At 37.7% G+C, this 25,116-nt stretch overlaps 1 long non-coding RNA gene across 1 annotated transcript in view; it reads left to right on the top strand.

Annotated features, from left to right (window-relative positions):
• Nucleotides 1-15,618: 15,618 nt before the first annotated feature.
• Nucleotides 15,619-25,116, top strand: part of LOC141381206 (uncharacterized) — a 31,924-nt gene continuing 22,426 nt past the window's right edge. Inside the window, exon 1 of the long non-coding RNA XR_015480862.1 lies at nucleotides 15,619-15,903. This is a non-coding gene — a long non-coding RNA (uncharacterized LOC141381206). The remainder of the gene's footprint in view (nucleotides 15,904-25,116) is intronic.

Raw genomic sequence — 25,116 nt, 5'->3', positions numbered from 1 at the left:
CAGCCGAGATGGAGAGCGGGTTTTACAGCCCACGCTTCATCGTGCCCAAAAAGAGCGGTGGGTCACGGCCAATCCTAGATCTGCGCGTTTTGAATCGCTGCCTGCACAAGCTGCCGTTCAGAATGCTCACGCAGAAGCGCATCCTCCGGTGCGTTCGTCCTCTGGGTTGGTCTGCAGCATTAGACCTGATGGACGCGTATTTCCATGTCTCCACTCTTCCTCGCCACCGACAGTTTCTGCGGTTTGCGTTTGAAGGTCGAGCTTGGCAATACAAAGCCCTCCCCTTCGGGCTCTCTCTGTCTCCGCGGGTCCTCACCAAGCCCGCGGAGGGTGCCTCAGCGCCCCTTCGGCTCGCGGGCTTCTGCATACTCAATTTCTTTACGACTGGCTGATTTTGCCCTCTCTCGGAGCAGTTGATTATGCACAGAGACAAAGTGCTCTGGCACTTCCACCTGTGGGGGTTTCAGGTCAACCGAGAAAAGAGCAAACTCGCCCCCGTGCAGAGGATCTCTTCTCTCGGGCTGGAGCTGGACTCGGTCACCATGGCAGCGCGCCTCTCCGGAGAGCGCGCTCAGCTGATGCTGTACTGTCTGAGAGAGCTCGACAGTAAAATAGTGGTCCCACTGAAACTATTTCAGAGGCTCCTGGGGCATATGGCATCCGCAGCCGCTTCATGCCGCTCGGATTATTCTATATGAGACCACTTCAGCACTGGCTTCACGATCGAGTCCCCAGACGCGCATGGCACGCGCGCGCACACCGAGTCTCTGTTACTGCGCTGTGTCGCCGCGCCCTCAGCCCTTGGAGCGACCCCTCGTTCCTACAGGCCTGGGTGTCTCTAGAACAGGCGTCCAGTCTTGTTGTCATTTCAGCAGACACTTCCAACACGGGCTGGGGGGCTGTGCGTTGCGGGCATGCGGCTGCGGACCTGTGGAAAGGTACCCAGTTGCATTGGCATATCGCCTGGAGCTGTTGGCAGTGTTCCTCGCTCTCCACCGTTTTTTTCCGGTGCTGGAGCGGCAACACGTGCTGGTCAGGACGGACAGTACGGCGGCGGTGGCGTATATCAGCCGTATAGGGGGTATGCGCTCTCGCCGCATGTCTCAGCTCGCCCGCCGTCTGCTCCTCTGGAGTCATCCGCGGCTGAAATCGCTGCACACCATTCATATTCAGGCAAGCTCAACCGTGCAGCCGATGCGCTCTCACGGCAGCCTTGCGTCCTGGAGAATGGAGACTCCACCCCGAGTCTGTTCAGCTGATATGGGCGCGATTCGGGGAAGCCCAGATCGATCTGTTGCTTCCCCCGAGATCGCTCATTGCCAGTTGTTCTTTCCCTGACCGAGTGCTCTCGGCACGGATGCACTGGCTTACAGCTGGCCTCGGGGCACGCGCAAATACGCGTTTCCCCCAGTGAGCCTGCTCGCGCAGTTACTGTGCAAGGTCAGGGAGGATGAGGAACAGGTTGCTGGTTGCGCCCCTCTGGCTCAACCGGACCTGGATGTCAGAGCTCTCCCTCGCGATAGCCCTCCCCTGGCAGTCCCTTCGAGAGAGCACCTACTCTCTCAGGGACAGGGCACCACCTGGCACCCTCGCCGATCTTTGAAGAGATTTTTAGACGCGAGGAAGACTTAGGTAACCTCCGATTGCGGTGGCTAATACCGTCACTCGGGCTAGAGCCCCCTCCCCGAGCGCGCCTATGCCCTGACGTGGAGTCTATTCACTGAATGGTGTGTCTCTCGCTGAGAAGACCCCCGTAATTTGCCAGATCAGCGTTGTGCTTTCTTTACGCCGAGAGAAGTTGGAGAGCAGGCTGTCGCCCTCCACACTCAAGGTTACGTGGCTGCCATCTCCGCTCTCATAACGCGGTGGCTGGCAGCACCGTGGGAACGCATAACCTCATCATCCGGTTCCTCAGGGGCGTTAAGCGAATTAATCCACCCCGCCCCCTCTCATGCCCTCTTAGGATCTCGCCCTCGCTACACAAGCCGCGTCAGATCCCTTCGATCCTCGACTCAGTATCTTTCTGTCCCTGAAGACAGCTCTGCTGGTCGCGTTGATATCGATTAGAGGGTCGGGGACCCGGAGGCATTTTTCGGTCAGTGACTCGTGCCTGTAATTGGGCTGGCTTCTCTCACGTCCTGAGACCCCGCCCGCGATATGTGCCCAAGGTTCCTAACACTCCGTTTTAATACGAGGTAGTGAGCCTGCAAGCGCTGCCCTCGGAGGAGGCAGACCCAGCCCTTCTTATTGTCCAGTTCGCGTTTTGCGTATTATCCGGACCGCACTCAGAGTTTAGATCATCTGAGCAGCTCTTCGTCTGTTATAGCGGTCGGCAGCAGGGAAGTGCCGTACCGAAATAAGTTCCCACTAGATTGTGGATGCCTTTCTTTCACTATCAGAGCCGAGATGAGCCGCTTCCCCCGAGAGCGCGTGCGCACTCCACTCGGAGCTTCGCATCCTCTCGAGCGCGCGCACGCGGCGCCCCTCTAACAGACATCTGTAGAGCTGCGGGCTGGGTGACACCCAACACATTTGCAAGGTTTTACAATCTGCGAGTGGAGCCGGTTTCCTCAAGGGTATTAGGTAACCCTTGGTGATTGAGGAAACAATTCGGTAGGGTGTTGAAACACGCTTGCTGCGCCATTTTCCCTAACACGGAGATACGTGCGCCTTTTTATCTGTCAGTAAAGTTCCCCGTCAGGTGAGCCCTGCAGATTCCTCCGTGGCCCCCAGCACTGACTCAGCGGAGGAGTCACTTGCTGGCCCACTACGTTGTAGGTCTGCCCGCTGGTCAGCCCGCGTTTTGGGTAAAGGTGCCTGCTATGCGTGATCCTCACTAGGCGATCCCATATGCTTATTCCGCCACGGTTAAGTCCCCCCCCCTGGGCGGACCCGTGTCTTCCCTCCCCGCTAACCACTCTTTTGCTATGCGTACTCCCCCTTTTTAGGGCTAGTCCATATGTAAATTCTGCCATCTATCCCCCCTTGGGTAACGGATGGCCTCCGCAGCGTCCTCCCTATCGGGATTGCACGCTTCCCAACGTACTGTCGTATTTTCCTAGAATTATCTAGATGCTCACGACTTCCCAAAAAATATATATAAATCCGTAAAACTTCTGTTGAAGTAGGATAAATTAGGGCCAGGGACACGTTGGAGGACCGCGCCCCCCATGATGTGAGTGCGTCACGCTTGCTTGACTATCTCCTCATCGGGGGTGTTGGTAAGGTGCAGTCATTATGGCGCTTTCAATGGGCTCCCAATGCGTGGATTTTACAATCAAATCCACTTATAGTGCTGAAGTTCCCCCCGAAGGGGAACGTTCGAGGTTACTAAAGTAACCCTTCGTTCCCCGAGGAGGGGAACGGAAGCACTATACTCCGTCGCCATAATGACTGTCCCTTAGCTGTTTGAAAGTCTCTTCAGCTTAAAAAGGATAGCGTCTGCTGGCGCCAGGTGAGCTTATATACTCAGTTGATTGCTTATGCCGCTCACCTGCGCAGGCTTGCGCTGCCAATTCATTCTTAATTGGCCCGTTCAATACTCTTTCAGACGAGTAGCTTCTGAACCGAACCTCCCAATGCGTGGATTTTACAATCAAATCCACTTATAGTGCTTCCGTTCCCCTCCTCGGGGAACGAAGGGTTACTTTAGTAACCTCGAACGTTCTGTCATCATGGCAATGACCAAATGAATTAGTTATTAAAAATTAAATGAGGGTGGCACGGTGGCTCAGTGATTAGCACTGTCACCTTACAGCAAGAAGTCACTAGTTTAATTCTTGGCTGGGTGAAGTTTGCATGTTCTTTCCATGTTCGTGTGGGTTTCCTCCAGGTGCTCCGGTTTCCCCCACAGTTCAAAGACATGCAGTTTAGGTGAACTGAAACTAAATTGGCTATAGTGTACAGTATGAGTGTGTGTGAATTTCAGCGTATATGGGTGGTTTCCCAGGACTGGGTTGCAGCTGGAAGGGCGTCCACTGTGAAAAAAAACATATGTTGATGGTTCATTCCGCTGTGGCGAACTCTGATAAATAGGAGACTAAGACTAAATGAATAAAAAACTAGGGCTGTTAAACCTACACTAGTCTCACAGTTCGGTTCGGTTAAGATCATCATGCCATTGATTTGGTTCAATTCGATATCTCGGTGCATCATGCTGCACTGACGGTGCTTTCCATGAACAATTTGATATTTTACTTAGTAACACAATCGTTCTTTTATTGAAACTAATGATTTATAAATATATTTATATTATTTATTATACAGTTTTGTCCTTTAATACAAGCAGTCAGACATATGTACTGTATCTTTAATTTTACCTGCTCAAAAAAAAAAAAAAAAACACTCTTTTTGTATGTATCACACATTTACAGCATATAAACAAACGTAAATAATATCCCGCTTGCTTTTTGAGCATTCTTGAGCGAGTTCTTAAACGCCTATAATTGGCCACACGTTCAACAGAAAGGGCTGCGATTGGCTCTAACAGTCAGCGTGATGCTGTTCAGAAAACAGTGACACCGACACTGATGTTAAATGACTGCGATGATCAGCTGATCCATTCTAGACAGCGACGCAGTGAAGAAAACTCGCTCTGCAGATACGCTTGTGTCTGGATCCCCAAGTAACTTTATTGTTGTAACAGCCGAGAGAGGAGATAAAACGTTACCTCACAAACACACCAGCAAATTAAAGGGGTCACAAAGAGAGAGAGAGAGAGAGAGAGAGAGAGAGAGAGAGAGAGAGAGTGTTAAAAAGAGTTTGCAGATTTAACTTTTTTTTCTAGCTGGGTTCTGATGTACTTCAGTATCAGGAAAAGACTGTCCAGCAAACTCACAAGCAGTGAGTTGTGCACAGTTATCGGCGTTTTAAGTAGTTGGAGTGTTTTAATTACTCGCGGTCTTCTCCCTCTCCATAGTAAGCTACCGCCATATAACCCATATGTGACTAATAACGTCAGTACATAATAACCGGATATGATTATTACTAAACCGATACCAAAATGTTTGCGCCTGCATCGCATTGCATCGAAGAAACAATTAATTGTGACACCCCTATAAAAAAAACGAAATATTAAAATATTGAAAAATATAACAAAGTATAAAAATGAGTTGAAAATAATCTCTCCATTAAACAGCACTTGGATAATATTTGCAAAAGTATATAAATTAAAAATGAAAAGGACTAATAATTTTGCCTTCAAGTACGTCAACGTGCCAAATTTGAATCCATTTGTGAATTCATCAATAAATTTGAAAAATCATCCGTTTATACTCCAGAGTTTAGCTTGTAGATCATTTCTTCAGCAGTCTGACATGCAGGCTTTTGCTGTACATTTTGCTGAAGTGTAATGCAGACTGAGGGAATATAAAGTGTCTGAGAGTATACGTTTTATCATTAATGATTTTTCAGCAGAAGAGAGTCTTGATGATGCAATATTCATGACATGCAGCATCTAGTCTAATAATAGACTCGACTACAAAGCTTAGCTTCACGATATGACCCTGATTCTGCATTGAATCAGCTCTCGACTTGTGAATTAACACATTATCCCGCTGCCAGTCGAACATGCAACATTTCTGACATTTACATTCCTGAATTTGAATTGATACCAGTGTATAAACATGTCAGATGTATCCATGTTCCTTTGTGCTGTTTTCTGTTTAAAAAAAAAAGTAGGCATGACTTCAAATGATGCAGAAGAAAATCTTGATTTACAATTCGTAAAAATAATGAGCTGCCTGAGGGATGCACCTCTACAAAACAAAAAGAAAAGGCCCTTTCCTGCAGATGTGGAGGCTTTTTTCCTTGTGCATTATAAGGACGGAAACATTAATAAGAATCAAGGCAACAAAAGACAGCGTTGATGCTTAACTTTTCTTTTTTTTAATCTCCATTCTATTCCAAATAGAAGAAATTAATTTTTAATGCCCTGAGAGAGAGAGTGCACCCCAAATGCTCCCTGACTGAAGAGAAGTCTTAAAGTAAAAGTTTAGAGTTGCGCAGTGATGTGGTAGAAGCAGCCTTTAGGACAACATTTATTTATTTATTTATTTATTTATTTATTTATTTATTTGCACATAGTGTTTAGTTGTGCCTTATTTCTGTGTTTTTCCCCTTTATCTTTTTTTTTTCCTCCTCTGAATTATCATTTGCCTTTGGGGCAGCTGCAGATGTTTTTTTCTTCCTCTACAATGAATTAAAAGAATTAATTAGAGGATTTCAATGTGAATGCGGGAAAAGATGTTTTTGTACTCATTTCTGTGCTCGCTCATGTCTGATGGCAAGTCATTAACTGATGGGCCAAAAATCCTGAAAAATGTATTTTGTCAAGTATGCTTGGTGGTTGAGAAGAGCTGATGGGTTTGGCAAGGAATTTGGGTATACTTTACAATAGGGTTTACTTTATTTACTTTAGTTAAAGGTATCAGGGCATATATTTTTATTATGTTCTCTGAGGTCACACTTTTAATAGTTTAATAATTGAATATCATATTTCAGGAGCAAATTCTTTCTTGTTTTAGACCTTTTCTTTGAAACTCAAATGTGTTGTATTAATAAGGTCATCAAATTTCCTTGTGTTCAGTGAGTCCACAGTGGATTTGGCATCCCATCACACAACAAATGTAATCCCAAATTTGGATTAGTGTGGAAGATGTGAATTCAGAGACTTCTAAAATAATTTTCATTAATTCAGGTAATCATTAATATTTCTACATAATTCATGATCTAAATCAGGGGTGCTCAAACTTTTTCTTATGAAGGGCCAAAAACCAAACTTCATTGAGGCTAGTGGGTCGAAAGTAAATATAATTGCCCTGGGTAATTTCCTGATTTATTTAATAATATTAAAAAAACATGTAGAAAACCTCGCTTTATAACTAATTCAGAATAATTTATTTTCTATAATTTTACAGAATATTTTAATAGAATATTTTACATTCTAATGAACTTATTACATCATTTATTTACGAGCTTATTACAGTAAAACATTTCAGTTTGGGTTTTTTTTTTTTTTTTTTTTTTTTTGTAGCTCAGCAATAAAACAAAACAAAACAAAAACAAGGTTAGATCAAATTAGAAATGATGATCTCTTTTCAAAAAGCATTCGCCCCAACCCTCTCAATCCTTTTCATCCTCTTCTCAGATGGGATGGTGGGCCAAATAAAAGGTTACAATGGAGCAACTTAGGCCCACAGGCCCTGCTTTGGGCATTTCTGATCTAAATGTACAGTTGAAGTCAGAATTATTAGCCCCCCTGAATTATTAGACTGTTATTAGAAATATTAGAATATTATTAGAAATAATGTTTGACTAGATATTTTTCATTCAAATTACCTTGCTCTGTTAAACATCATTTAGGAAATATTTAAAAAGAGAATAAAAAAGTCTGAAGGGGGCTAATAATTCTGACTTCAACTGTACATCAATACAACATTAAATGTTATAGAATGCATTTTAACATCTATTATTTTTGAATGAAAAATATGAATTCTTTATCCAAAATTGATAATAGCAAATTTAGGACACATTCACACATTTTATTTAGGACATTCACATTTAATTTTCTATAAATGATAATTTCTTCTTTTTATTTTACTTATTTTAGTTTACTTATCAACACAACAATGGTTGACCACTTTGCTGTAAAATGAAATAGAAGGCCAAAAAAAAAAAAAACTAAAAAAATAAACAATTATTAGTGCTGAGGAAAAAAAACAAATTGTGATACAAAATAAAACAAAATATATTGTTTTGACAAAATATATTTGTGCGCATATTAGGCATGAGACGATGACTGTTTTCAAGGTATACTGTGAATTGGAAAAGTCAAGGTTTTAAAACCATCAAAATGTTCTGTAATACCTTTCCTAAGGTATGTGAAAAGATATCCAAAGATGCGGTTTTGAATGGTAAAGAAATCTGTTTTTGAAACAAATGAAGACAGCAGAAGCCTGACATGTTTACTGTTACAAAATATTTTTTAAACAAATATGTTGTGTTCAAAGGGGAACAAAGGTTGATTTTTTTACCCAGACAGTTAAAAAGAATATATTTTAGAGCAGTGAGCACAATACCGTGATATCATGAAACCGTGATTTTTTTATCCAAAGTTATCAAACAGTCAGAATCTTATACTGGCCCATGCCTAATGCACATATATTGTATATGTTGATACACACACACACACACACACACACACACACACACACACACACACACACACACACACAAAACTATTTTGTTACATAGATATTTAAATTTATATATAATTTGTCCTGCATATATATACATTTTGTATCTAAACAAATGTACATTCTCATCAATTATGTGCATGGATGTGTGTATTTACAGTGTATATTCATAATAAATATATACAATGCACAACATCAAAACAAACTACTGCTACTACTACTACTACTACTACTACTACTACTACTACTACTAATAATAATAATAATAATAATAATAATAATAATAATAATAAAACACTACCAATAAATAAATCAATAAATACATTTATTTATTTATTTTTTAATTAATTAATTAATTTAAGCAAGAGTATGAAGATGTGACTGTACCGATGTAATGATTTAAAATCATTTAAAGATCCTGCAAATCTCCCATATGGGGAAAATTTACTAGCACTTACTGAATGCAAATGCACTTGTTTTTTTTCCCCGTTTGATTCCATCCTTCTTATATCCCAGAATTCCTGAGACACTGCTTGACCTGGACATCTCTCAATGCCTCCAAGGTGTAAAATGTGCTCTCTGGGACTGTCATACATCAACATGAATGTCTCTCTCTCTCTCTCTCCTTCACCTCCGCTCTAGTGTGAGTCTGCTCAAGTGTCTGCTCACAGGAATCCTAACAAGTGCTTTTGATTTTCTGCCAGTGCTTCAGAGAGTTGCAAGTTCATCTCTTTGCCTACAAAGAAGACTCAAATATCAGAGGGATTTCGAGGATGTAAGAGGACATTTATTGTAATAGGTTATTTGTCCTGCCCTCTGACTGGTTACCCAATCCATTTTAAGTGTTGCAGTTCAATGATACGATTCCTTTTAAACTGGCATACTACAAACAATCATTTCATGTTCAAACAATTAAGTGCAATTTCTAATGAAACTTCATACTTCTGGCACTATGGCTACATCTACACAAATACCTTAGATTTTTTTTTTTCTCAAACACAATCTCAGAGCAGTTCTTAACTTTCATCTAGTGGCTAGATCAATTTAATATGTGCAATCTCACCAACCTCACTCAGACATTTCAGCACGATTTGCTTATCCCTCAATAATTGTCAAGCGGTGGTGTTTGGGAGCATGCTTCCCTTTAAAAATCATACATTTTCGTACAAATTAACTTGAATTAGCCACTTTTCTGATAATACGTCAAATAGTTTTCTCACTAGATCAAACTGTTTTCTTCTGCGTTTGGCCTTCCATCCACACTGAGAAAGAAAATTAGTTCGATTTGTGACAAATGGAGGTATACTTGCATGTTTAATCATGTGAGACACATTGTACTGACAGATACTGTATACTGTATGTTTATACCAGTACTATATGTTCTACTTTATACAATATTGATATTACATTCCTGTGAAGATGACAGATTTTACATGCAATTGTTGTCCTGTAGGGCTGGGCGATTTGGCCTAAAATCAAAATCTCGATTAATTGAACATTTTAACGCTATTAAGATTAATGAACCGTTATTTTATTTATTTATTTATTTATTTTTTGTTAATCCTCATAGTTTACTGACAAGTTTTGAACAATAAATATGCTCATATATTACAAGTGAGACACTTCTGAATAAAGGTTTCATTACTTGATTTTAAAATAATATAGGGAAACGCACACTATCTTCAAACTTTGATTATTTTAATGTTGAGCAACTAAATTTTTTTCTTATTAAAAAATGAAAACAAATAACTTGAACTTTTAAAAAGCAAAATTAATAGTTTTCAGTGTTTTTCATCTTAAAAGTAGAAAATAAGCAGCATCTCTTCTAAATAAAATACTTGTATATACTGTAAATAATATTTTAAACTGTGCATTTCTTGCATCTTCTATAAACAAATATTTTAATGTGAATAGTAGTTTTAGTGTCATGGAAAATATGCTGTCTTAATGCATCTCTGGCGCAGCTTAGAAATCAGTATCAATGAAGTGCAAAGTAAGACTCAAGAATGGGAATTCTACTTGACCAGAGATCAGATGTGGCTGCAGAGGTAAAAATCAGCCACAGCCGTTAACAAAGTGAGGTCACGTGACACCTAAGGAAAGTAATTGAAAAAAATCGTCCTGGAAAAATTGGATCGATTATAAGTTCTGAATGTCGATTTCGATTACTTTTCAAATTATCGCCGAGCCGTATCCTGAAGCAAAAAATGAAGGCAAGTATAGTTTAGATGATGTGGAATGGCAGTTGAGTATAAACCGGGTGACCCAGTCAGAGGAGAGATATTTTGCTAATTAAATCACTGTAATGAAAACGAAAAAAAAAAAAAGACAAATAAAAGGTCATTTTTAAATTAAGATGACTAATAAAAAACTGAGAACTTTACCATGTCTGGTTTCTCACTTGTCGTTTTGAGTTTTTTTCTGTTTGTTTTACTCATGTGTATCAAAGTGATATTTGCATTTCCTGACATTTCTGTATGAATGAATCACTGTAATGAAAATGACAAATAATGACTAATAAACGTATTTTTTCAATTAAAATGACTAATAAAAGATCACAGTGAGAACTTAACAATGTCTAGTCTCTCACTTATCTTAATGAGTTTTTTTGTATGTTTTATTTATGCATGTGTATCAAAATTATATTTGTATTTACTGACATTAATGTATAAATGACTAACTTTAGGAGAACGCTTGAAAACACCAGTGTTGACAGCGTTTAGAAAGGATAGCATCATTTTCAAATGCACCTGGATTAATCATAAAAGAACACTTTAAGTTTTAAAGGTGTTCATTGCTCAAATTTATCCACCTACACCAACATCTGCACATTGTGAAAATGAGCATAACTGAATAGCATAAAGATAAGAAGATCAGATAGCACCAGATAAGAAGAAAGGTTTATAAACTATGATTGAAACACATTCTACCAAATTAATTCCAGCATGGGCATAAAAAGTCATGCGGTTTTGCTTTAATACATCATGTGCTCGTAAAAATGGGATGGGAAAGCATAAATGAAAGCAGACTGACCACATTGCACAACAACTGAAACTTGGTTTTGGTCATTCTAAAATCCCTCAGCCAAAGTTCATCATCAAAGTGGTCCAGTATTATTACCTCTCAGTCATGAACGGCTGTGCTCCCAAAGAGTGGTTTCAAGCCTCTAGAAGCCACCATGTGTGTTCACTGCATTTCATCTACAATTTGTTATTAATTTGTGGATACACTAGATAGGGTATTTTAATATGTTGTTAAATGATTCTCATTATAATATGTCTGGCAAGATTTGTTGCCATTTAACCAACTGTTACACTGAATGACATCTTAAATAATCATTTTAAAAATAATAATGTTTTATTTAAATATCAGAAATGGATTACTTTTACTGGCTGTTCAGTCAATCTTCATTAAGTCACAAATGTGATGTTTAAATTCATAGCTTCAGTACATTTAAATCACTTAACTTTGGAGAATATTCAATGACAAATTATCCAATTAATTTCTGTCTAATGTATTCTGATTTACAAAAAAAAAAAATCAGCTGCGTTGTCAGGTAGTTACCTGCCCCAATGCACCCTGCATAATGAAAAGCTAACAAAATTAATTTGCTGATTCGAGAATGAAGTTAATCTCTGCGACTGATAAATATATTCAAGCCCATGATATTACTTATTCAAAACAAAGAAGAGCAAACAAAACACTGATCATGAGGCAGGAGGAATGAGTTTAGAGATGTCTAGTAAGCACCAGTAAACAATGATAAAAGACTGTGCGCTTCTTACAAACAATATCAAAACATTCCAAAAGCAAATAATGCTGCAATTGTTTAAAAGAGACGGGAATGTTTATTTACAACAACTATAAAACACTCTGCATCACCTCAAAAAACATACAAATTTTAATTGCCTTACCGAAATGCATTTTACATAGTTTGAAAGGATGAAATGCCGTCGGCTTGCAAATAGTGCCGTGTTTTCCAGGACAGCAAAGGTCACGAATAGTTGGCTCCATTTTCATTTGGGTTATTCATGAGGCTGTCAGCTTGAAACGTTTGCTCTCTCTAGATGGGCTATTCATAAGTAATTTGGGTGTCTGACTCCCAAATAAAGGTGCAATGAGATTTTGCATGAATTACCTTCCCATGTCGGTTACAAAGGCTAGGACAATTTCAGCTCCATCTCCCCGCATTACAATATAATCATTCAAATCTGCATCTAAAACATATATAATTTAATCCATCACTGCAACATGTAAAAGTGCTCAGCTGCTCCCCCTGTCCAAAAGCAACCGCTATTATGGTGAAGGGCACTCAAGGTGGGTCATACACAAGAGTATAAATCTGTATCACTTTGGGCAGTAAAATTATTTGTATGTACATAGGTAGCAGAGTTGGTTTGGTTTGAAACAGGAATAAACCATTTTTTAGCCATTATGTAATACTTATTAGTACTTAGTACACCACTGGTTTAACAAGTGCATGCGATGTGAGAGAAGTGTGTGTGTTTGTATATTGTTTGTATACACTTGTTGCTGTTAACAGTCTTGATAATCCTTTTCTTCTTTGGCTCGGAGCACACGGTGTCCATTACTCCTAAAAATATCTGAAATACTGATTCATGATCACAGTACACATTTCCACGGTTTGATGGTTCACCCAAGATGCCTCCAGAGAAGTTGATATTGCAACTGGACGTTGTTAACACAGGGCTTCCTTTTGGCACAGTACAGCTTAAACTGACAATTTACTATGTAACCATGTATTGTGGTACTTGACAAAGGTTTGTCTTTATGCCTATAAGGTGATAGTGGAGGAACTATGATGTCAATTTGTATGCAAAAACCAGAGTTAGCATTTTAGCAGTTCTGGTTACCTTGTCGCAAAGTGTATGGGTTTTTTGAATGGGATTTCAATTTAAATAGCTTATATAAGGTTTGTGGCTACCACAATATACTTTCACATGTTATTCCACAACATAAAACACATTAGTCACATCACACTCTTGATTTTTCAAATTAATTATGCTTCTTTGAAAAGGAACGCAGGCCGCTTGCATTGGGCATTTGGATTTTTCTGTTATTTAAGTGTTTTCATTAAGAGTGTTTTATAGTTTGTAGTATTTTTTTAATTGGTAATTTATATTGTGTGTAGATAATGCGTTCAAGTGTAAAGATAGTCACAGATTAATTTGTTGATCAATAATTATATTTAAACAATTTTATGAAGATAGCTACTGTTTACCAGTGCAGTGCAGGCTGTCTCTTTCCTGCTCTCAGTAATGCAAATGTTTGAATAAATTTGTAAAAAAACACATATGTTACCTGTCATTTTAATGTGATCAGTTGATTTTTTGTTATTTTTTCTTTATTTGAACACATTAAACTATGTTATCACTGCGATATTTACACTCCTCAAAATGTATAGCATATGCGACTGTATAGGTTGCTTTTTGCTGTACTTCACGAAAAAAAAAAAAAAAGAAGAATATTGAATGTTGTTCTGTGTCCATGGAACTTGCAGGGATATAGATGTCCCTTAAGCCTCATTTCTGTCATCTATTCCTAAGGTAAGCGCTGGGTTGTATGCACTTGCACGATAGACTTATTTAAATATGTTTTATGATAATACTATGTAGGCACACTTATTCATACAGTTTTAAAACTTGCACAACAACCGTAAAGCAAAACAAACATGTACTTCCCACATAATAAACTACCCAAAATGCACGTAGGTCCACACAAATGTGTTTTTGCGTATTTATTAGTTTATAATGTATAGCGTGGATTAAAATATAATAAACAGAGAAATTAACTCTTTGTCATGGACCCTTTTTTTGGAACGTGTTACAGGTCTGAATGACAGGAAAATATATATATTTACAAATTAACAGAGGTTTTTCAGACAAAACATAAAATATGTTGTGTCCATATTGTTTGCAATAAAATACAAGTCATAGTAAATGTGGAAATCACTACTTTCTTTTTTTTATATGTGTTTTCCATACAGTCCCAACTGATTTGGGGTTGTATATCATTAAGCCCTACTTGCATACAAACTGTGTAGTAGTAAAACCTTATTTTATTCAATAGACTTTGCCTTTGATACATGATTGGTTTAATACTCTTCTAAAATCGAAAAGAACCATACAAATAATTATTCATGCATTTCTTATTAGATTTCATGTGGTCCATATGGTGAGTTTAATGAAAATTCTTCTTCTTCAAAAATCAATCACTCATCCTCCACTTGTTCCAAACCTTCTAGCATTTTTCTTCCAGAAGAAACTGGCAGACATTAACTTACTGTACATGGTGTTTTTTTTCCTACTATGGATGACAATGACTAGTTTTTAACAGTCTTCAAAATATCTTCTTTTGCGTTCAACAGAAAGAAAAAAAACCCATCAAGCTTTGTAATGACAAAAGGGTCAGTAAATTGAGTAAATTTAATTTGAGTAAACTAACTCTTTAAAAGTCTGCAAGAAGCGGAAGTTGCTGATAATTTTATTTCAATACTTTGATGCTCACCAACTCATTTACTATGTCTTTTGAGTGGGGTCCAGAAGGTTCTATAACAAAAGTTATTGTATCAATGTCTCCTATAGTCCTCCCTGTGATAAATGTCCTGACCAGGAATCTTTTTTTTCATATGATGTGGGAATGTGGAAAAGTACAAAAATTTTGGAATGAGGTCTGTTATCTTTTCTGAAATTATTAAATATCCTGTACCATTTAGTCCTTCCATTATTTTACAGAGCGATGATTCTACGTTGAATCTCACCAAGCTACTAAAAGCTGTTTGGCTGGCTGTCTTAACTTCTGCAATAAAACTACTAGCCTAACATTGGCTGCCTCCACATAATTTGGACAAGTTGAATTAATATATTTAATTATATTGTTTTTTCAGCCTGTATGATTTGTTAACAATAATAAAAAAAAGGAACTAAAATGGAATAATGAGTTAGGGCTGGTCTTTCTTTTAGGGCACTGTTCCTAAATAGCAAACTAACAGTAAAAGGGGGTGTTTTAGAATATTGTGGCTGAAGCCATCAGACTGACATCATCAGAAAAGGACCGCCTCTCCAAACATCGGAAGCAAATGGTCAGACAGACTTTGATTAAAGCCTTACTTTTTTTGCAGTGGATTATCTGCATGCGTTACTATTTACCTAAAGAAAAACAATGTGCCCTAACAACGTAAACATTGTAGATTTTGATTTCACATGGACTTTATGCTCCTGTTGTGCTGCTTTTGTTCTTCATACTGCATCTCCATGTAAAGGCGACAGGTCAGGATTGATTGCTGATGCCTGAAATGTCCCCAGTGCTACTGTAAGTTTTGAAACCTAAAACCGAGAGCTCAGTGCTATGTTTCCAGTGGGTCGTAGCCTGTGAGGGAGGGAAGTGAAGGGACATGTATGTTGTCTGGATGATGGCTGAGCTGTCAGGCTGTGGAGGGGACACTGGAACAGAGGCCTGTCCTGTCATCTTGCTCAGCCTGTCTTCATGCTTCATTAGTAGAGCCTGTCAGATGACACTCGCGGGTCTCGGCTAATCACTGTAATGGCCTGACATTCGCTGTCTGACCAGCTCCTAGTAGCTCCGCTGACCTAGAACATTTCTTCCACCTGCCTGACAAATGCTTGGAGCTCCTGATCATGAGCTGCTGAAGACTTTCATCATTCCTTTTACTTAGTTCTTCATGAAGGTTGGTAAACAGCACTAAATCCACAGTGTAAATCCAGATTGTGCTCTGTCAAATAAGTATTACTATAATTATTTTATTTGATTACTTTGTCTCTCTTATATTATGTCAGCAACAAAAATTTCCATTTATTATTTCAATTATTATTAGTGGGTAGCACAATCGCCAAGAAGGTCGCTGGTTTGAGGCCCGGCTGGGTCAGTTGGCATTTCTGTGTGGAATGTGCATGTCCTCCCCATGTTGGTGTGGATTTCCTCTGGGTGCTCTGGTTTCCCCCACAAGTCCAAAGACATGCGCTACAGCCAAATTAGCTTATTCAATTCACCTATAGCACATGTGTGTGAATGCAGGAGTGTTTGGGTGTTTCCCAGTGCTGGGTTGCGGCAGAAAGGACATTCACTGTGTAAAACATATGCTAGATAAGTTGGTGGTTCATTCGGTTGTGGCGACCCTGGATTAATAAAGGGACTAAGCCAAAAGGAAAATAAATTAATAAATTATAATGAATATTAATTATTAGTAGTAAAAATTTTAATAAATACTAAATTATTGCTAAGTTATTTATTTGTAAGAATTTGATACATTTAATAAAACGCGTAGTATTAAAATTAAATATGCAATACAAGTAAAATGAACTACAATAAGTGGTAAAAGAAAGCTGAAGGTACACTTTATTGTTATTTATTAATTTACTCCGAATAAAATGTATAATTTGTTTAAATAGCAAAATGTAGAGAAATTATTAATTATTACACTGTTTTTTTTAGTTGTTACATTTTGTTTAATATTATATATATATATATATACACACACACACACACACACACACACACATATATACACACACAAACACACACATACAATTAATTATATTTCATACAATTTGTATAGAATATGAATACCAAGTAATAAAGTGATAAAATAAGGTTCAGTTTGTTGCACAGAGTGATCGTTCAGGGGCAGTGCGGGAAGTATGATTTGCATGTATGGTTCTCTTTTTCTCAAAGTGACGGCAGCCATGACATGAGCGCACTTGGCAGTGAAAGTGAAACTGAAAGTGCGCACATAATTAAAATGATCATATCACATTTTAGAGTTATGATTACAACAAGCATTTAATAAATGTTTTCTTTTGTAGCAAACACAGCGTGTTATAATAAATAATAAATAAATGTTTAACAGTGTCAGTATAACCACTTTAGCTTATATAATTTTGAATATAATGCAGGAGGGAATCTCATAATGACAAATGTCTCATTTTACCAGTAAAAAAAAAAAAAGTCTAATAATATTGTCAATGACAAATGTCAAGCATATGTCCCAAACATAATAATTCATCTTCAGAATTTTTAATGGTTGCATTATGATGTAATCGCTTTATTGGCATTAACGAACAGGACAAATTAAAAGTCTATTCAAGTCCACCATTCCAAGTCTACATGTAGACACATAGGCCCAATATTATTATTGTTTTACAGTATGTTGGAGAATTATAATAATAGGTTACTCATATTAACCTCTATTTTACATCTGCAAAAATCGCGAAAAAATATTGATTTTATTTTAAGCCAAAAAAAAAATCATGATTCCCATTTTAGCCAGAATCGTGCATTAGATAGTACAAATCCCAAACTACTGCACTACTATTGCTCACAATGCATTGTAATTTGATTAATCATAACAAATTTGTAAAAATGTTAAATTATATTATTATCATATAAACATGATTATTTACAATAAAAATATTTTTTTGTATAAACAGCAAAATATAAATATGATAGGAACAAAAATATTTAAAGAAAAAACACCAGATTATTTTATTACTATTATAATTGTAATAATAATAATTATTATTATTAATACTACTAGTAGCAATATTATCAATAAATATAATTATAATAATATTCAAAAAATGTAAATGAAGATTCTCACTGAAATAATGTTTCCCTCAGTTTAATTAAACAGACTGCTTATGTAATAATTTGAGGGTTGATTTTGCAAAAGTGTCATTTTCCCACAAGGCCTTACTGCTGACAGAGACGGAGATGAAAAGTACAGGAGAGTAGCAGCTCTGCTGTCTCAGCATCTCTTCGGTGAGCCAGGCTCTGCCAGCCCCAGTTCCAGCTCCTGCTCCAGCTATATTTTATCGAACACAATATAATGACCAAAAGCAGCAGCAGTATTCGCTTAATCAATGCTTGCTCTCTTCTCCCAAAGGGCTTGTTAGCTGTAAAATGCTCTTCTCCGCTGTGGATGCGGTCCAGGGTCCTTGCTCTAATATCCGGGTGTCGCTGCAATCCACCCCCCTCCGGACTGACCCGATAAATAATTGCCGCACTGAGACACTGTCTATTTTTAGGTGTGTTTGTGTGTGGTAGCAGAGGAAACCTGTTCAGTTTTAGGGCTAGAATTCAAGAGAGAAGAGAAGCGATTGAGGTCTGATCATTGAGATGTGAAAACCCCCTGTCATTAATCACACGTGAATGCTGCTTGCATTTACAGTGCAGGTATATACTTCTCTATTTATCTATACTATTTACACTACTTGCCAAAACAACCCAAGGATGACATTGTTTTACTTTTGCTAATTTAAGCATCAAGCAATCATAGCTATAGTGAATATAGGTCTAATAAAAGATAGCACTCTTTCCTTGCTCTCTATAGTTTAATCTGTTCTTCCTTAAATCAGTTTGAATGTATTTTTTTAAATCTGCATATCAACCTAAAGCACAATGGGCCCTATCATACCCATTGCGTAATGTGGCACTAGGTACAACTCAAGTGTTTGTTTTGCTAGTTTCAGCCTGATGCAGGTATCATTTTCACATCCTGCTCCATGTCGTTTTAATAGCAAGTGCATTTGCACCCATCTGTGTGCCCATGGGCTGTGGGTCTAAAAAGAAGTTGTGTTAAGGCATATTTTTGTCACATTGCTATTTTAAATGCAACTGAATTGGAGTGCCACTGAACAACTAAAAGCAGTTTTTATATATATATGTTATGTATTATAAGAGTACATTAGTAATATTTGCCTATAGGCATGTCCACAGTGTGACTACACATTGCTTATTACACATACAGGGATGCACAGCAGCAAACAAATACCTTTAAATATGAAAAATAAAAAGACTAAAAAGTAAATTATTTATACTGACTACATAAATTAAAAAAGCCTACCTGTCACAATGGATGGCAGCTACCTATTTGCAGTAAAGACGAATGACATTGGCTAATTGCACATCTGTTTCATCGCTACTGAAGCGTTCAGTTTTTCCATTTAAAATGTCCATCATGTAAATATCGAATCCACTACAGTGTGACCTCAACTTGCTCTTAAAGAGAATGGGAGATAATACTCTAATTGGTTTAATGCACGCTATGCCAAAAACACACCTACAACCAATTTAGACCATGCGCCAATCCTTTTTCCTGTCCTTAAAATAGTTAAAAAGGGTGGTTCACGGTGTATTTTGAAGGCTTGATTGTGTTTATGCAAACCAATGTGTGCTCATGTGTGTGGCCCCAGGAGGCTCTGATTGGTCAGCTAATGTGTTGTGTTTTGCTAATCAGCTCCACATCACCAGGAAAAGCGTTATGCCCCCAAGCAAGCTCTTTGTCCCTGCTGTGTAAATAACGTCAATCAGTGTAGCTATTAGCCATATCAGTTTGAACTTGAATCAGACAGGACACAGCAAAACCTCACACTTGATCTCTGAAATAAAATCTGACAAGGGTCTTTCACATTTAATTGGATTATAAGCATGTGTAAGTAACATGAAACATTCACTTATGTTTTGCAAGTTTGTTTTTTAAGATGTAGAATGCAGGGAAAAGTGGCCGCATAGAGAGACACTGCAGCGCTGCTGAAGATTGTGGGTGCTATACAGCAGTTTGACAGATAAATATTAATTTGTAGCTAAATTATTAGCGGTGCCAAACAGCATTTCCTGTTGTTTCCTTGTTTATGTCCTTGCATACTATCTAGTGTTAACAGTATGCTGTAGCATGTAATAGATACATTTTAACAAATAAATACACGTACAATCCACAGCTTCTTTTATTGTGGTTGGAGCTGCTCCTTCTTTGAGGAGTTTTAGCTGAATCCAGCACTGAACTGGGGGAGATTCTGGAAGCTCTCCTTTGTCAAATGCTAGCTATATATATTTTTTATAATTCTGTAGAACATAATTAAAATTAGATTGTAAGCACCTCTCTCTTCGTGTCATGTCCTTTGGAAGCCTAAATACAGAGAAAAAGAACAAGCTCTGGGGAAATAGCAGCATTTGTACAGCATTTTGGCTTTCTCTGCTTCAACATTACATTGCCTCTGACCATGCCTCTTTGGTGTATGTGTGTGGTGAATGCATGTAACCTGAAGCATTTGTGATCTCACTAGCCCGCATGTATTTTTTGTAGACCCCAAACTTTGTTCGCTGTAGGCTTTGCCAATCTATGTCTGTAAAAGCCAATGTCTCCCTTTGCATTGAACTTTGAGCGTATTTGCATTTGGAAACACCCTAGTGCACTTGCGCACTGTTCTTTAGACCATGCACTTAGATCATGAAAATAAAGCCCCATGTTAGTTCTTTCTTTCCCACTCTCTCATTGACTCATTCAATACTGCTGCTAATTATATTTATCAATACACAATCATCAAATGGAAAAACCTAGGTTATGACAAAAAGCTCATATTGAGTTATGTTCTTTTATTCAAGGCTTTTTAGACCTTTAAGCATTTGTGATATGATTTATGCACAGTTTGACAAAATTGTTGACATGATAAGCAATTTTTTTTTTGTTTACACAATGTGTGAGCACAATGTGTGAACACTCTCTTTCTCTCTCCTTATCAGTCTGCTTAAATGCATAAAGTCAAAACAAGTCAGCTTGTTTTGCATGAAAAATAAAATATATATAAACACATTTTTTGTGTAATTTGTGAGTGAGATTTATGGACCTTTGCAAAATTCAACATCAAAATTGACATTATTTTTTACCATTTTCCAGAGACATATGACTTGCATTGTCAGGTGAATATTCAACCTGCTTACATGGCAGATGTGAACAGTGGTGGAAAGAGTACAGAAAAATCACTCAAAAGTACTATTACTTGCCCAAAAATGTAGTGCAAGTAAAACTATCTGCTGTAAGCATTACTCACAGTAAATAGTAGCTCTTTTAAGAGTAGTTAGTAGTAAGTATTACAATGTAAAACGATGTTTTTACATGCAGTTTGTGAAGGCATGTGTAAACTTAACATGCTGTAGTGAATTCAGTTTATCATCCTATATCCTTTCGTTTGTTTGTTCCTTCCTTCCTTTCATTGTATGTTCGTTCTGTCCTTTCCCTTCAATTGTTTTTTCCTTCATTTTTTCCTTCCTTTTTCCTCCCTCCATTCATTCATTGATTCATTGATTCATTGATTCATTCATTCGTTCATCTGTTCCTCCATTCATTCATTCATTCATTCATTCATTCCTTCCTTCATTCCTCCCTTCATTTATTCACTCACTCATTTATTCGTTCATTCTTTTGGTCCTTCATTCACTCACTCATTCATTCTTTTGTTCCTTCCTTCATTAGGTCCCTTGTTCATTCATTCGTTCGTTTGTTCCTTCCTTCCTTCGTCCATTCAGTCCTTCCTTAAATCCTTCCTTCTTTCATTTGGTTCTTCCCTCCTTCATTAGTTCGGTCCTTCCCTTATACCATCTTACTTCCATTCTTCATTTAGTGATTGTTTAAGGCTGTTTGGTGATTTCAGCAATCATACAGTCAACACCCTTCATTTTCTCATTAGTGACATGCAGTCTATAAAAAGTTGCTAGGTCATAGCGTGTAAAGATTTTGAACATCTTCTTGGATATTTTTAATGCTTCCAAAAGGTTTGCTGCATTTATAAAGCGCCCATGTCTTGATTGGACAGGAATCGCAGGACTCATTTTTCTACTTTAGCCAATTACCACAGACAAAAAACAAATAAAAACCACTCAGCAAATTACAATTCCTGAGAAAAATTAATCAATTACAGTCATTTGAGGATTTGTAGTTTGTTACTTTACACCATTGGATGTAAATGGTCATATATGACATATAACATATGAATGACACCTGAAAGCAATCTGAAAAGAAATGAATCTTTGCTTTTTCCCTGCCTCCATAATTGTTGGTTAAACCAGATCAGTGTCACGTGTAAGAAAAAAAATGGAGCTGTGTCCCTTGCACCTTGCAATCTATATATATGGCCAAAGACAAGTATGAGTAACTGTAGCAGAGACACCACTGAAGTTGATGGCTTTAAAGCACACTAAAGGGACTGGACAGCTTCTTTCATTCATCTCGGACCTTAAAATATAGGTGGGCAATCTGCCTGGACAGCCTCATGTAGATCTCTGGAGATTTACGGCTCCATAAAGCACCACCGTGGGCCTTTGCAATCTTTCAAATGACCTGGCCATCAACAGTGGCTCTGTACTTAGAGTTCAGAGTGAGTATTATAGATTTGTGGCTGGGATCATCCTTCGAATGGACTGAGCGCTGCTCCTGTTATCTGAGTTAGGTGGATATTCCAGCTGTCCAACTTTGAAAAAAAAAAAACACATAAAATGACAGCTTTTTACCTTGAGGTCGAAAACTCTTCAACTTCTCTAAATGTCTTGAAAACTTCTGCCAAGGAAGCAAATTATCATTTCCCTCAAAACTGCTGATTCCAGCTTATTTCCAGCTCAAAAGCGGTGATAAATGTTAGCGCTTATTTTAAGGTATTGTCATTCAGTTTGTAGCTAAAATTGACGGAGCACTGGAAGGAAAAATTTCTTTAACTTTAGTCTCAGAAATACTGTATGGCATGTTGGGAGTCAGATGAATGTGTATAACTTTAAAGCACTGGTTCTAAAGCCGGGAGCTTCAGGGTTGCTTAAAAAGTAAGCAGATTTAAACCTCTATTGGTCTCGCAGTTGTTTGGGTACTGTTCTGTTCTAATCATGTCATCCGTTTTATTCAATTTGATATAACCATCCACGATTTTTCATTTTATATCATCATTATTCATCAAGCTAAGGCTGCACAATATTAGAATAATCTGGCATTGCACGGTTTTGTTCTGCTGCGATATACAATCTCTGGCCACTTTATGAGGTACACCTGTCCAACTGCTCGTTAACGCAAATGTCTAATTAGCCAATATATGGCAGCAACTCAATGCATTTAGGCATGAAGACATGAGCTGTGCCTCATTTCAGAGGCTGCATTCTCCGAAGAATGCATTCGAAATGTGCTGTGTCATCGCAGTGCGGTTTTGAGACTGACTGCAACATGACGTAGGAGCGTGGTCCCCCCCGTTCACCAATATTGTTTGACAGGTGCGCATTACCATAATCCTACCATATCCTGAGCAACAGAGATTTTACATTTAGTGGCCATTTGGTCTGAACATGCAGTGAATGAAACGTATCAAGATTCGAGCCATTTAAAACAGCTGATCCACCAAGTCTTTCAGCACTTACTCCAAAAACACTCGATTGATCTCAGCTGGCGGATCAACATTCACCACATGATTGCTCTCATAGGCGCCATATGTTTGCAAACCCACCTAAAGTTACAAACAGTGTACTTTTCATTGCGTCTTCCTTAAACTTCAGTCATTTGCATTTTCCGTGGTCACAGAAGTTCCCTGTCATCCTAACTAGGTGCAGCTAAAAAGTACGAGCATGTTGAATCATGTGCGCATACCTCCATTGGAAATAATGAACTTGACTGAAGCAGGTTGCACACCAGGTCACGCCACTCAGTGCCATGCTTTTTAGAATTCTAAACATAGGTTTCTATCAGGGTACATACACTGGCGCCGCAAGTCGGCGCCTGTCTGCGGTGCCCAGCCATGACTCAGGACACGGTTCTTATTTCTGTCGTGCCACAGAGCGCCATCTGAACAGTGTGTGAAGCCGCAGATGTTTTCTTTTTATATTTTCAGCTTTCTCTTTTAGTTCATTTATTCATACATTCATTTTTTTTTCAGCTTAGTCCCTTTATTAATCAGGGGTCGCCACATTGGAATAAATCGCCAACTTATCCAGCAGATGTTTTACGCAGCGGATGCCTCTTCAGCTGCAACCCAACACTGGGAACGAGAATTTAGTTAGCATGTTTCATTTTATTTTATTTTATTTTTTATTTACAACAGCTTAATTTCCTTCACTCTGTAAGGTTTATTTCAATTTGTTTATTTGTTTCTTTTGCATTTTTGTACCCATTTGTGAATATACTTTGAGTGATTAAGTATCCTTTTTTTCCTACCTTTATCGTTGTAAATAAAGCGAACCACATTTTGCCATGTCCGTTGACTGTATTTTAGAAATTTTGGATAATTTTTATCTTATCCATAAACATCCTTACCCAGTAAAGACAAATTGGAAATTTTTAATTTATGTATCTATGCATATCTGTATGTACAGTGGAAATCAGAAATATTAAACCCCCTTTTTAATTTTTTTTCTTTTTATACGTATATATGTTTTCCAAATGATGTTTAACAGGGCAAGGACATTTTCACAGTATGTCGAATAATATTTTTTCTTCTGGAGAAAGTCTTATTTGTTTTATTTTGGCAAGAATAAAAGCAGTTTTTTTATTTTTTAAAAAGCATTTAAAGGTCAAAATTATTAGCCCCTTTAAGTTATCTTTTTACATAGTCTACAGAACAAACCATCATTATACTATCGTTAAACAATAACGATGCTTGGCCTAATTACCCTGACCAGCCTAGTTAACCTAATTAACCTAGTTAAGCCTTTAAATGTCACTTTAAGCTGTATAGAAGTATGTTGAAAAATATCTAGTCAAATATTATTTACTGTCACCACGGCAAAGATAAAATAAATCCGTTATTAGAAATGAGTTATTAAAACTATTACTTTTAGAAATGTGTTGAAAAAATCTTCTCTCTGTAAAACAGAAATTGGGGAAAAAAATAAACAGGGGGGCTTATAATTCAGGAGGTTAATTTATTCTGACTTCAACTGCATGTGTGTATGAATGCATATATGTATTATTTGTGAAAAATTGATTTAATTTGAAATGGATTTAAATGTAAATCAAGACACAGTTCAACTCACATTTTCATTATTTAACTCTTTTTAGCTGTAATATAACTTATTGTATAGATTAACTATCACAACTTTTCTTTCTGCCTTATTTTTTAAACAACCTACATTAATGCAG

The sequence above is a fragment of the Danio rerio genome, chromosome 3 (assembly GCF_052040795.2).
Source record: "Danio rerio strain M-AB ecotype USA chromosome 3, GRCz13ab, whole genome shotgun sequence".
NCBI lineage: Eukaryota > Metazoa > Chordata > Actinopteri > Cypriniformes > Danionidae > Danio > Danio rerio.
The sequence above is the reverse complement of the archived record's forward strand: the minus strand, read 5'-3'. Positions and strand labels throughout refer to the sequence as shown.